Source organism: Pseudopipra pipra, chromosome W (genome assembly GCF_036250125.1).
Source record: "Pseudopipra pipra isolate bDixPip1 chromosome W, bDixPip1.hap1, whole genome shotgun sequence".
Taxonomy (NCBI): Eukaryota; Metazoa; Chordata; class Aves; order Passeriformes; family Pipridae; genus Pseudopipra; species Pseudopipra pipra.
In genome coordinates, this window is record NC_087580.1 from 40,565,849 (window position 1) to 40,578,107 (window position 12,259).

A 12,259-nucleotide genomic window follows, 5' to 3' on the forward strand; every position below is an offset into this window, starting at 1 on the left:
TGTCCACAGAAGTCCCAGTCCTTCATCCCTGAATGAGGTTGTTCATCCCAGGAAAAACTGTCTAAGTTTTATTTCCATGGAAGGAGGTTTTTCCCACTTTAACGCCAGTTTAGTTCCAAACCAGTTTCTTCATTTCCTCCTCCCACTTTCCCTGAAGGACACTGACAGGGACCATGGACACTGACAGGGATCACATTTTGTCCCTTGGCCATGCAGCTCCTGCTGTTTGGCAGCACAGGAGAGATTAATTAGAGCCCAGGCTCCAATCCCAGGGCACCCATTGGATCAGCACTTGCGGATACAAACTGACCTTGGGCTCAGGATGCAGCTGCAAGCAGAGATTTCCCTGCAAAGTCTGCAGTGAGTCAAGCTCTGGAGAGGAGATTGTGCCCCATGGATGGGATTGCAGAGGCTCCCTTTAGGTCCCCCGGATGAATCATCACTCTCTGCAACTCTCTGCCAGGAGGTTGTAGCCAGGTGGGGGTGGGGCTGTTCTGCCAGGAAGCAACAGTAGGACAAGAGGGCTGGGTCTTGAGCTGTGCCAGGGGAGGTTTAAGTTGGATATTAGGAAGCAATTTTTTGTCTAGAGAGTAATCAGGCCTTGGAATGGGCTGGGCAGGGAGGGGGTGGAGTCAGCATCCCTGGAGGTGTTGAAGGTGAGAGTGGATGTGGCCTCAGTGCCATGGTCTGGGAAGCACGGCAGGGTTGGATCCAGGGTTGGACTTGATGATCTCGGAGGTCTTTTCCAACCCAGCTGATTCTGTGATTCTCTGATTCCCATTCCTATGGCAGCACATGCTTGAGGCTCTATCCCCAGGGTGATAGAGATGTCTGTCCATATGTATCTCCAAGGTTAGTCTGTAAATGTGTGGCGTTAGAAAAGCAGGCTAAGTTGTGGGCTGGTTGTAGAAGGAGACAGAAGCCCAGAGGCCAGTGCAAGCAGGCAGCCCTCAGCTTGCACATGATGTCCCCTCCCTGCAGGTTCCTGTCCTTGAGCCCAGGCCCTGAGGTGAGGCTGAGAAGTGGCGCGGAGGTGAGCCCAGAGCTGTCCCTGAGGTGAGGCTGAGAATAAGTGCAAGGCAGAGGTGCTGCTGAGGAAGGAGAACCCCGTGGTGGGGAAGAGACAGAAGCTGTGAGTGCCTATCCCTGAGCAGGTGCTGTGTCCATCCCCTGTGTGCCAGGTGAGCTGGGGCTTTGCTGCAGAGCTGCGGGCGCTGATTTGAGCGTCTCCAAGTGCTGAGATGGTGGGCACCCAGGAACACAAACTGTGCCTGGCCATGGAGCCTGCAAGGAGGAGCAGAGACAGCAGTGTCAGTGTGGGGGGACAGGTTGTCCCTGTGCCTTCCCCTGCAGGCCCTGTCTGTCCCTGCTGGGCCCCTGTCCATCCCCATCAGGTCCCTGCCCGTCCCCCCGGGCTGAGCTCCCCCCAGGAAGTGCTGTGGAGCTGAAGCTGCTGCCATCCCCCCCCTGCAGCCGCTGCCCCAGGCAAGGGAGCAGCAAAGGCAGGGCCAGGAGCAGAGGCAGCAGCAGGGGAGCCCTGGGGGGGCCGGGAAGCTCTCGTGTGGGTCAGGTCCCCCCAGCCAACGCCGGCTGCCCGGGAGGCTTGGGAGGGACCCCCAGCCCGTGTGCCCCACACTGAGCTGGCAGAGAGAGAGCCAAGGGACAGGGCCACAGGCAGGGCCATGGGTGAGGGCACAGCCTGTGGCAGCAGGGGGTGTTGGTACCAGCCAGTGCTGGGGCCGAGCAGAGCACGAGACCTCTTGCATACCTTTAGAGCAGCCTCCCACTTACCAACCGTGCCCTGGTGGTGTGACACTGTCCCCTTCCTGCAGTACACTCCCCCAGAACTCTTTGGGGGGGCCTTTTGTGTCTATTCCTGGTTGCTGATTCCTGCTGGGGACCTGAGGGCCCCTCTGCAATTCTATCCATGGGGCACAATCTCCTCTCCAGAGCTTGACTCACTGCAGACTTTGCAGGGAAATCTGTGCTGGCAGCCTGAGTATGTCCCGATCCCCCGCACTCCCCCAAGGATATTTGGGACGAGTTCCCCCTTCCAGAGCACCCACGGGATGGGGGTGGTGGTGCTTGTTTTCCTGCTGTTCGTGTTCCTGCTCTGCCCCTGTCCCTGCCCTTCCTGGCGCTGTCGGGTGAGTGGAGCGGCCACGATGGGAAAGGGGCGAGAGAAGCGACCCAGGAGCCTGAAACGGGGGAAGCGGAGAAGGGGAAGCGTGGACAGTGGGGACCTCTGGGGTCCCCGAGACAACAGAGTGGAGAACCTGGAGAGGGGGAATGTCTGGGAACGTGGCACCCGTAAGGCGAGAGTCAGAAGAGAAGGGACCCTTGGGAGCCCCAACACTCCCAGCATCCCTAAGTGGGACCTCAGCATCCCAGAGAGGAGAGACCTTCTGAGTTCCAGAGGGGAGAGATGAATGACGGGGAACTTCTGGGAGAGATTTTTTGGGCTAATCTTAATATTTTGGAGTATTTCTAGCTAAATTTCAACTTTTTGCAATTTGAGGGGGTAAGGGTCTTCTTGCTATTTCTGAGTAATTTTTGTGTGAGTCTTGGTGTTTTGGGTTTTTCTGGGCTGAATCTTGGTGTTTTGGAGGTCTTTATGGTCACAGGACGCACGGTGAGTTCTAGAGATGGACTTGGGCAGGAGGAACCCCCAAGCCAACGCGCTCAGCCCTTGTTTTCCCCCCTATCAGGATTTGTCCTTCCCAAAGCTTGGGCAGATGGAGGAGGAGGCTGCGAGGAAGAGGAAGATGCCTTGGGCCCCCCAGGCAGGTGAGGAGGAAGTCAGTGTCCCTTTGGGCGGGTGTTGTGCTGGCTCTGTCAGCCGAGCATGGCCCCGGCTGCAGGACAACCCCGCTGGCGCCGCCGTCCTGCCGGGGCCGGAGTTGGGGGGATGTCCTTGGCCTTCCCTGTGGGCCGGAGGCAAATCCCCTCCCTGTCCTTCTTGCTTCCTGCCCCAGGCCCCGAGCTGAGGACGGAGAGCCCGGAGGACAAATCCCCCCGTGAGACCCTGGTGGGAGAGGCCGTTTTGAAGGGCTCCCCGGCGCAGGAAGGCAGCGGGGCGGAAAAGGGCTGGAGATCCCCCCACAGGAGGGGCTCCAAAGCCATCCCAGGGTGCTCTGAGGAGGAAAGAGCCAACCTGTGCCGGGAAGGCAGCTGGAGCTTGAGGGGGAGCTCTGAACTGGTGGTGCCTGAGCAGCCTCCCAGCAGGGAGAAGCCCTTCAAATGCTTGGAATGTGGGAAGAGCTTCAGGAAGAGCACTGACCTCCTCAAGCACCAGCACATCCACACTGGTGAACGGCCCTACATGTGTAGGGTATGTGGGAAGAGCTTCAGAGACAGCTCCACCTTGATCCGCCACCAGCGCATCCACACGGGGGAACGGCCCTACACGTGTGGGGAATGTGGGAAGAGCTTCAGCCAGAGGTCCCACCTCCGCACCCACCAACTCATCCACACTGGGGAACGACCCTACAAGTGTTTGGAATGTGGGAAGAGGTTTCAGACCAGCTCACATCTCCTCCTGCATGAGCGGACGCACACGGATGAGAGGCCCTTCCGCTGCACTGACTGCGGGAAGGGCTTCAACCAGAACTCCAATCTCCTCATCCACCGGTGCATCCACACTGGGGAACGACCCTATAAGTGTTTGGAATGTGGGAAGAGGTTTCAGACCAGTGGGAGTCTCCTCTTGCATGAGCGGGTACACACAGATGAGAGGCCTTTCCGCTGCACCGACTGCGGGAAGGGCTTCAACCGGAACTCCACCCTCGTCACCCACTGGCGCATCCACACTGGGGAGCGGCCCTACAAGTGTGGGGAGTGTGGGAAGAGTTTCACCCACAGCTCAACCTTGACCAAACACCAAAGGACCCACCAATAAAAGAAGCCCTAGTGCTCTGACTGCTGGAAGAGCTTCTGCTGCTGCTTCCACCCCGAATGAAGCCCCTGATGGTGAGGCAACCCCTGGAGTCCAGTGACTGTCAGTCCATCCCTTTTGGGCAGCTTCTTTCAACAGAACCCTTCTTGGGGGGTGTGTGGAGATTCCTGCCTTGGCTGGGGACCCCCCAAGGTCACTGCTGGAGGTTGAGAGCAGAGATCTCCCCACCAGCATTGGTCTGGGGGAGTCCCATCCATCTCCAATTAAGAATTATTGCTTTTGTGCCAGCTTGAGTAGAATTGCTTCAACAATTGCTTTAGCATAGAACACTGTCCTATCTTATCCTGTACTCCTGGTAGTTTTAGTGTTTCTATTGTGCAGTAAATAATTGTGATGAAGATCTTTTGTCTGATCATTTGTAACCCTAAATAAATTCATTTCTATCAATAGATCTGATTTGCCATCATTAAACCTATGGGACAAAAGTGGTTCAGTCACACCTCTATAATCCCTCTATACTGCAGTTTTTGGCTTAATCCAAGGCTGAGATTGGATCCATCAGCCCCCAGCACCCCACAGGAAGTTGGGAGCTCAGGGGGCCACTCCCCTTTGCCAATCACCGTGTGTCCAAAGACCCCCATGGGACGGTCAGACCCGCCAGACCACCCCTCCTTTTCCACCCTTCTCCCTGTTCCTTCCACTTTCCCATTGTCCCCTCAATCTGCAATTTCCCCCCATGAACAGTTTAAGGGTCCCAACCCCCACTTTTTTCCCCCTCTCCTGTGGGCGCTGAAGGAGAAAATGAGGCTGCACACACAGAGTTCCACTGTGGGACTTGTACACTGACACTGTCCCGTGTCCCCTTTTATTCCTCTTCTCTCGTGAGCAGCACCCGCTGTTTTGTCTTTTAGTCCATTGGAATTCCCAGCATGGCCCCAAAGCAGTGCCCTGATCCCACACATTCCCCTCCCCTCATGTGCTGGCTGCGTTCAGCCACCAGAGAAAAACACAGGCTGGTCGTGCAGGTTGGTTCAAGTGCATTTCCACTTGGAGAAACAACCTTCTCTCTCTCCAAGCACTCAGCCAAGGTCCATCCTCCCTTTGCATTCCCATGAACTCAGTGCAGGTGCCGAGTGACTCCGCTTGGTCCCACCTCTGCCCCTGTTTTGTTTGGACACGCAGAGTTCACGGCCAAGAGGGCCAGGACCTGGCTCCTTGTCTTGGGGCTTGTCCCATGTGCTTCCTGAGGACTCGGAATATTGAAACCAGACAGATTCTGAAACCCCTGCTCCTGATGCTGCCACAGTGCCCATACACTGGCACTGCAGGCATGGCCTGCACTGAATGGCCAGTGCAGCAGGAGCCGTGGCTGCGGCAGCTGCCGGGATTGCTGCAGAGATGATCCAAGCAATCAGCCATCCACTGAGGATTTCTGCATTTCACAGTTTCCTTCATTCACTGTATCCTGCATTATCCTCCCAGCTTCTGCTTAGGTTCCCTGGGAGCCCCAGTTTGGCTCTTCTGCCCATGGGAATTGTTAATGATAAATGGAGGGTAGGTACGTTTTGATCTGTGATAACTCTGAAATAACAAGGATTACTTACAGGGGTGTTAAAGGTATTGTCAGTCACACAAATCACAACGTCAGGTGTGGCCAAGAAGGGATCTGAGTGACAAGGACACACTACGACTGAGTCATTAAGCCAGTCAGGAAGAGTTGGTAGATCCAGTGAATTCCAAGAACAGTGTCTTCCTGATGGGACATCCGGGCAGGGCTTGCTCTGCTCAGCATTCCCTGCCTCCTCCCAGGATTCTTGAGGGACAGCCTCTGCATCTGCAGGATCGGATTGCGGGCCGTGTCCACTCAGGATAAGGTTCCATCAGAGGGGCTGGAAGCCAGCAGGGTCCTGTGGGAGACAGAACACAAGCACAACCCTTCCCCACACTGAGCACTCCATAGGATCTTGTCATTAGGTGTCTTCTTGTGGGTTTTTATTCAGTACTTCTTGATCTAAATTCAAAAAACTGAGGGTAAATACAGCGCTGTCTACTTGGGGTGTCACATTCTTCCTTTTCTGTTTTAAAAGTATGGTTTTTAATACAGAGCACACATTTCTTGCACCTGGGATAGGCACAAGTGATAAGACCACATTTATGGTTTTTTTGGTTTTCTGTCTTCTTTTATTTTTCTCTTTTTTATTTTTATTTTTTCTTTTTCTTCTCTCTTTTTTTGTCTTTTTTTCACTTTTTCCTTTTTTCTTTTTTCTTTCTTTTCCCTTCTTTTCCCCTCTTTTTCCTGTTTTCTCTTTTTCCCTTTTCCCCATTCTTATTTTCTCTTTTTTTTCTCCTTTTTCTTATTTTTCTTCCTTTTTTCTTTTTCTTTTTTTTCCCTTTTTTGTTCTTTTACATTGTTTTCTATCAGTTATATTTTCAAGGAAGACTTAAACATATATCAAAACAATCTCCATGTACCTATCTTATGACAACAGATAATCCAAAGCAGTGCCCTGATCCCACACATTCCCCTCCCCTCATGTGCTGGCTGTGTTCAGCCACCAGAGAAAAACACAGGCTACCACGCAGAGCGTTCCAAGTGGTTTCCACTTTGGCAAACAGCACTCTCTGGATGGAAAACACCAGTCAAGGCCAAAACACTCCTTTTGGATCCTGATTAACTGAATGCAGCTGCTGCTGCCTTAACTTGTTCTCACAAAACTTCTCAGGGTTTCTTTGCTTCCAGGAGGCCCCACATGTCCCAATGGACCCTTGATTCCATGGGGTTCCAAACTGTCTCAGGAATACTTTGGTTCCATGAGGCCCTGCATATCCTGATGGCCCCTTGGTTCCATGAGGATGCACAGTCTCAGAATTCCTTGGCTTCAGTGAGGCTTTGTAGTGTCCCAATGGCCCCTTGATTCCAGGAGTTTCCACAGTGTCCCAATGGCCCCTTGGTTCCACGAGGCTCCCTCCTGATCCCACAAGGTTCCGCAGTGTCCCTGTGTTCCTTTAGTTCCATGACGGTCCGCAGTGGAACAGAGTCCCTTTGGGGCCATAAGGCCCTGCAGGATCACAATGGCCCCTTGATTCCATGAGGTTCCAATTTGTCCATGGGTTCCCTTGGCTCCATAGGGCCCTGTAGTGCCAAACTGACCCCTGGATTCCATGAGTTTCCACAGTGTCCTTGGGTCCATAGGGCCTTCAGTGTCACAATGCCTCTTTGATTTGCAGTGTCCCAGGGTTCCCTTGTTTCCATGAGGCACTGCAGTGATACAACGCCCCCCTGGTTCCATGAGGTTCCAAAATGTTTCAGGGTTCCTTTTGTTCTCCAAGGCCTCAGATGTTAAATGGTCCCCTGGTTCCACAAGATTTCACAGTGTCCCTTTGTTCCTTTCTTTCCATGAGGCCCTGCAGTGCCACAATGGCCCCTTGATTCCATGAGGTTGCACAGTGTCATCACAGAGCTGAGCCCCCCCAGATGGAAGTTTGGGGGAGATTAGGAGGAACTGAGACAAAAAGGACTGGATATTTGGGGAAGGAAAGAGGGGCTTATCCAACAGAGGGGAACGATTTTTATGAGGTAAAACCAGGTTCAGTTAAGGCTGAGGGTGCTGAAACACTGACTGTGCAAACACTCCTGATGAACTTTTACACTGTTTCTGACCTCAAGCCCCAATCCAAAAGTGCTGCCGCACCCACTGAAAGGAATCCACTTCTCTAATCGCAACCTCAACCTGACCTCAAAGGCAAAGCCCAAACCCAGAACTCCAGACTGGAGTGACCCCCAGGAGAAGGGCCTGGGCTCTTGGAGGGATGTCCTGTGGCACCGGGGCTCAGGATCCAAGTTCAGAAGGCCAAGTGCACATGGCAACAGCCAGAGCTGGTGCAGAGACATCAGGGAGGGTCTAGAAATGCTGCTGGGAGGGGGTGGGAAAGCAGGAGGGGTGTGTGCAGCCTGCAAGGCCAGAGCAGCAGCAGGGCCAGGGCAGGACAGCCTGCAGGAGAGATGGCCAAGGGCTCTGGCAGGGCTGCAAGGCCCAAAGGCACCCAGGCCTTTGTCCCCTTGCCTCTGGCAGCTGCCTCTGCCACTCAGGCCACCACAACCAACTTGCCTGGCAGGTTCTGCCCTTGGTTTCTGCCTCGCCCCTCCCTCAAGAGTCTGGCAGGGGTTGCCCAGTTTTGGGCCTTTGTTGTTCCTCCCCCTCCCATCCCAGTGCCCCCCAAACAGCCCTGAGCCAGCCGGGAGGGACAGGATCTGCTGGGCCAGGGCCTGGGGCTCAGGCCTTGGCCTTTGTGCTCCACAAAACCAAGGCAGGCTTTGCTCAGCATTGCAGGGGCCTGCCCAGAGCCTTTGTCTGCCTGCACTCCTGGCCTCCAAGGAGCTGCTCCAAGGAGTCCCTGGGGAGGCTTTGTCAGTGCCTGCCCTCAGTGGGGCCCAGCAATGCTTCAAGGCACTTGGAGTTTGGCTTCTGACTTCTTCAGCAGCTGCTTCAATCTTCTTTCAGTACCTCAGGATCATGAGCTGGGCTGCAAAAACACCGTGAGCTCATTAAAATGCAGAAATCCCTCAGGATCTCTTTGTCTTCCTTTAATTGTCTTCAAGGCAATTTCAAAACAATTCTTCAAAATTTGTACTTTTTTTGTTTTAATTCAATTATGGATACTTTTTAGTTCAGAGAAGAGGTGATAGAGGTTTTCTCCAAGTGATCTTGATGCTGAGTGTCTCCTCAGGAGATCCAGACTGACCCTGGATGATCAACCTTGCTCCTCACCCCCCAACCTCACCAGTTCTGACATGGCCCATCTTGGACTGACACCTGATGCAGCTCCAAACACACTGTGGGACCCATTAAAACATTGAAAAACAAATTATTTTTCTTTCTTTAATTGTCTTCAAGACATCAACAACTAATTGGAGTTGTTATGTAGTTTAGCTAAGGAGGAATGTTTTAAAGTGGATGTCATGAAAAAAATACATATTTTTATGAAAGGGAATGATTTACACAGAGCCTTGGGATGCAAGAAGGTCAGGGTGCAAAAGACATTACTAGCACTTAATCATTGACCAGTTGAGCAGTTTTCAAGTGATTCAATAGCGTTTGCCACATATTTAACAGTGGCTGAATTATAGATTCACAACAACAACCTTCACACCACAGTCAATTCACACCCACATCCAGGCAGAGATGTGTGGACACATCAAGAGCTGGGTGTGGAAAGGTCCCTCTTCCAAATTCTCCTTGTTGTCGGGGGAACACTGCCACAAATGCCTTTGTGTTTGCCAGCAGACAAGGGTCCCAGCTGGTGGAGTGTTTGTTGAGGGGGATCAGAATTGTCCTGGGCATCAGCGACAGTCTTTGGAGTGTTGCAAACTGGAGGGTTCCCGAGCTGGGAGAGGCTGCCAGAGGTGTCCCACTGAGAGGGAGGTGCTGGGGAGCTGCCAGGGCCTCCCTCAGCCCTGCTGGTTGTGGGCTCTCAAGGTGACTGGCTTTAGTCATCTGCTGAATTTCCATCCTGGTGTCAGGAATGACTGGAGTTTCCACAGTATTTGGGAATTGTATCCAAACTGTTCCATTAGGGCTGTGATTCAGGCAGGAAATGTTACAAGGCTTTCAGGGGATGACTGATTATCCTGTGTTCCCCAACTGTTCCACTCTGGATTGTTCCCACCTGTATCATCCAGGAGCACCTGGTCCAGTCCAGGGACACTTCCCCACACCCTGGTCCATTCCAGGGGCTCTTCATTGCTCAGCTGGTTTGTTCAAGGCTTGTCAGGAGCTCCTGAGATCATACATATAAGAAGGATGGGGACAGACTTAGTTGTAATAAGACAAGTGATAATGGTTTTCAACTAAAAAAGAGCAGATTGGAACTAGATATAAGGAAGAATATTTTACACTGAGGGTGGTGAAACACTGGCACAGGTTGCCCAGAGAGGTCATAGATGCCCCACCCTTGGAAACATTCAAGGCCAGTTTAGAAAGGGCTCTGAGCAACCTGATCTAGTTGAACGTGAACCCTTTCATTGTGGGGGGATTGGACTAGATGTCCTATAAGGGTCCCATCTGATTCAAACTATTTAGGGTTCTATAGTTCTTTCCTACAGAGCCAAGGCTGACAAGGATCCCACATGTTTCAGACCCAGCTGAGCATCCCCTTTGATGGCCCAGCTGGCAGCTCTGCTAAAAAGCTGCTGCAAAGAACCTCCAGACCTGAAGGAGCTTTTGTGCTGGGCTGAGCTGTGGCTCTCAGGGCTGGGGGTTGGCTTTTGGCTGCCAGGTGCCCACCAAGGCTCTCCCACTCCTCCTTCTTCTCCACTCCCCTTGGTGCCTGCAGGGTTGTTTCTTCCCCATTTCTCTCACTCCTCTCTGGGTTACAGCACCCTGGATTTTATCCTTTTTCCAAAGGGTTATCACACAGGTGCCTCTGGAATTGCTTTTTGGCTCAGCTTTGGGCACTGGCTGGTCCATTTTGGAGCCACCTGAAACTGGCTCACTCTGACACAGAGTCAACTCTTGATCTCCTCTTCCCTAAGGGAAACCTGCAGCCCCCTTACTGCTACCAAACCTGATGCACAGGGTCATTCAAGTGCCCAGGAATACAGGAGGTCATTGATCCCATTATTCCTCAGGCTGGTTAAACAAGACTTTGTCCTCTTCCTGTCCCTGACTGCAGGTTCTTTGTGTCAGAGCAGAGCTGGGCTGGACCTCAGCCGTGCTTTGCTCCAGAGCCTGCTGGGGTGGGGGCAGATGGCAATGGAAGAGTTGGGTTGGACTGGATGATCCTTGTGAGTCCCTTCCACCTCAGCATATTCTGTCATTCTGTGTTTGTTTGGGTTTGGCTTGATTGTGTTTGGTCTTTTTCCCTCCTTTTGATTTTCCTTTCCTCTGATCCATGAGTTTTTTCTTCATTGTCTTGGGCCTTGCTGGGCACTTGATGGCAGGACAAGTTTCTCCAACTCAGTCATCTTGACCACATTTTTTGTACAAATCACCATTAACTGGATGAGGTTTCTCACAGACTTGCTGCAACTTGGCCTCATCCACAAAGGAGTGGAAAGTGCATTTCATCCCATCATCCAGAGACATAATAAAGATGTTCCAGAGGAATTGTCAAGGGCTGGTCTCTGATGGATGTCACCTGGGAGTTGCTGCCAAGAGGAATTTGTTCCATGACTTTTGACCCTCATCAGTCATTCAACTTCCCACCCACCACATGTTTCACTTGTCCAGTCCAGCTCTCACCAGTCTGGCTCTAAGGAGATCACAGGAGACCATGTCCAGGGCCTTGCTGAAGTCTGGGCACCCTTCTTTTCCCTCCCACAGGGGTTCTGTAATCCCTGCCTTGTCCTTCCCATGCCTGGGAATGGCTGCAGGAGGACTTGCCCTATCCCCTTCCCTGCTGATCCTGAGCAGTCTGGAACTCTCCCAACCCTCCTTGCTGCCCTGTTTGCAGACTGCTTCCATGTCTGCCTTTGCAGCCCACCCCTGGCTCTGGTACAGCCCTCCCTGAAATGGGGAGGCACAAGGGGAGTTCACTGTGGGTCAGACAAGTCACTGGCCAGAGTCCTTTCTCTGTTCCTGCTGCATCCCCTGGGGCTGCAGAACTCTCCTTTACCAGTTCAGAGGGAGATTTAGTACTTGATCTCTGGTGACTCCACCCTGGGCAGGATTCTGCTCCAGGGCTCCATTCCCTGCTGACTGTCTGGGACGGGCTGTCCCTGCAGATCCTCTGTGCTCTCCTGCACTTCCTGAGTTCCTACAGACAAGTCCTCACCTGCCATCAGAGCCCTCACAAGCTGCAGAGCCCCAGGCAGGTGACTTGGAGACCATTTGCCATCAGCCACCAGCACAGAACATGTGACCCAGCCCTCAGTCCCTCAAGTACCCCAGTGAGTCACTTCTCTCACTGCAGGGACTGAATGGGGAAAGAAGCAAAGCAATGAGACTTTGGAGAGTCTATTCCTTGGCCCTGTTCTTTACACCAACCTTTAAAAAGAACAGAGTCTTCAGGAACTGCCTGGGGGAACCCTCTTTCCTGATGGAAATGATGTTAAGGAGCCCAGCTCTGTGCCAGCAGTGCCCAGGGCCTGTCCCTGCCCATGGTCACAGGACTGACACCCAGCAGGGACTGAGCTGCCAGAGCACTCAGGCCTTGGGCAAGGAGCAGAAAGGAGAGGGAGGCAGTGGAAAAAGAGCATCTCTGAAAAGGCCAAGAGCTGCTGCTCTCTGGCAGTGCTCCTGTACCAGGACTCTTTACCCCTTCTCCTCTGCACACAGGCACTGGCCTCCAACCTCAGGGAAATTCTTAGAGGGAGAATCTGGAAAAAAAAATTCAAGTCTTTTATTCTACTCAGAGATTGTGATT

At 52.8% G+C, this 12,259-nt stretch overlaps 2 protein-coding genes across 2 annotated transcripts in view; one reads left to right on the forward strand and one right to left on the reverse strand.

The window, feature by feature from the left end:
* LOC135405248 (zinc finger protein 271-like) overlaps positions 1 to 12,259 on the reverse strand; it is a 774,083-nt gene that overhangs the window by 742,062 nt on the left and 19,762 nt on the right. The gene's annotated exons all lie outside the window — the stretch shown is intronic.
* LOC135405395 (zinc finger protein 239-like) overlaps positions 1 to 12,259 on the forward strand; it is a 669,637-nt gene that overhangs the window by 296,354 nt on the left and 361,024 nt on the right. The gene's annotated exons all lie outside the window — the stretch shown is intronic.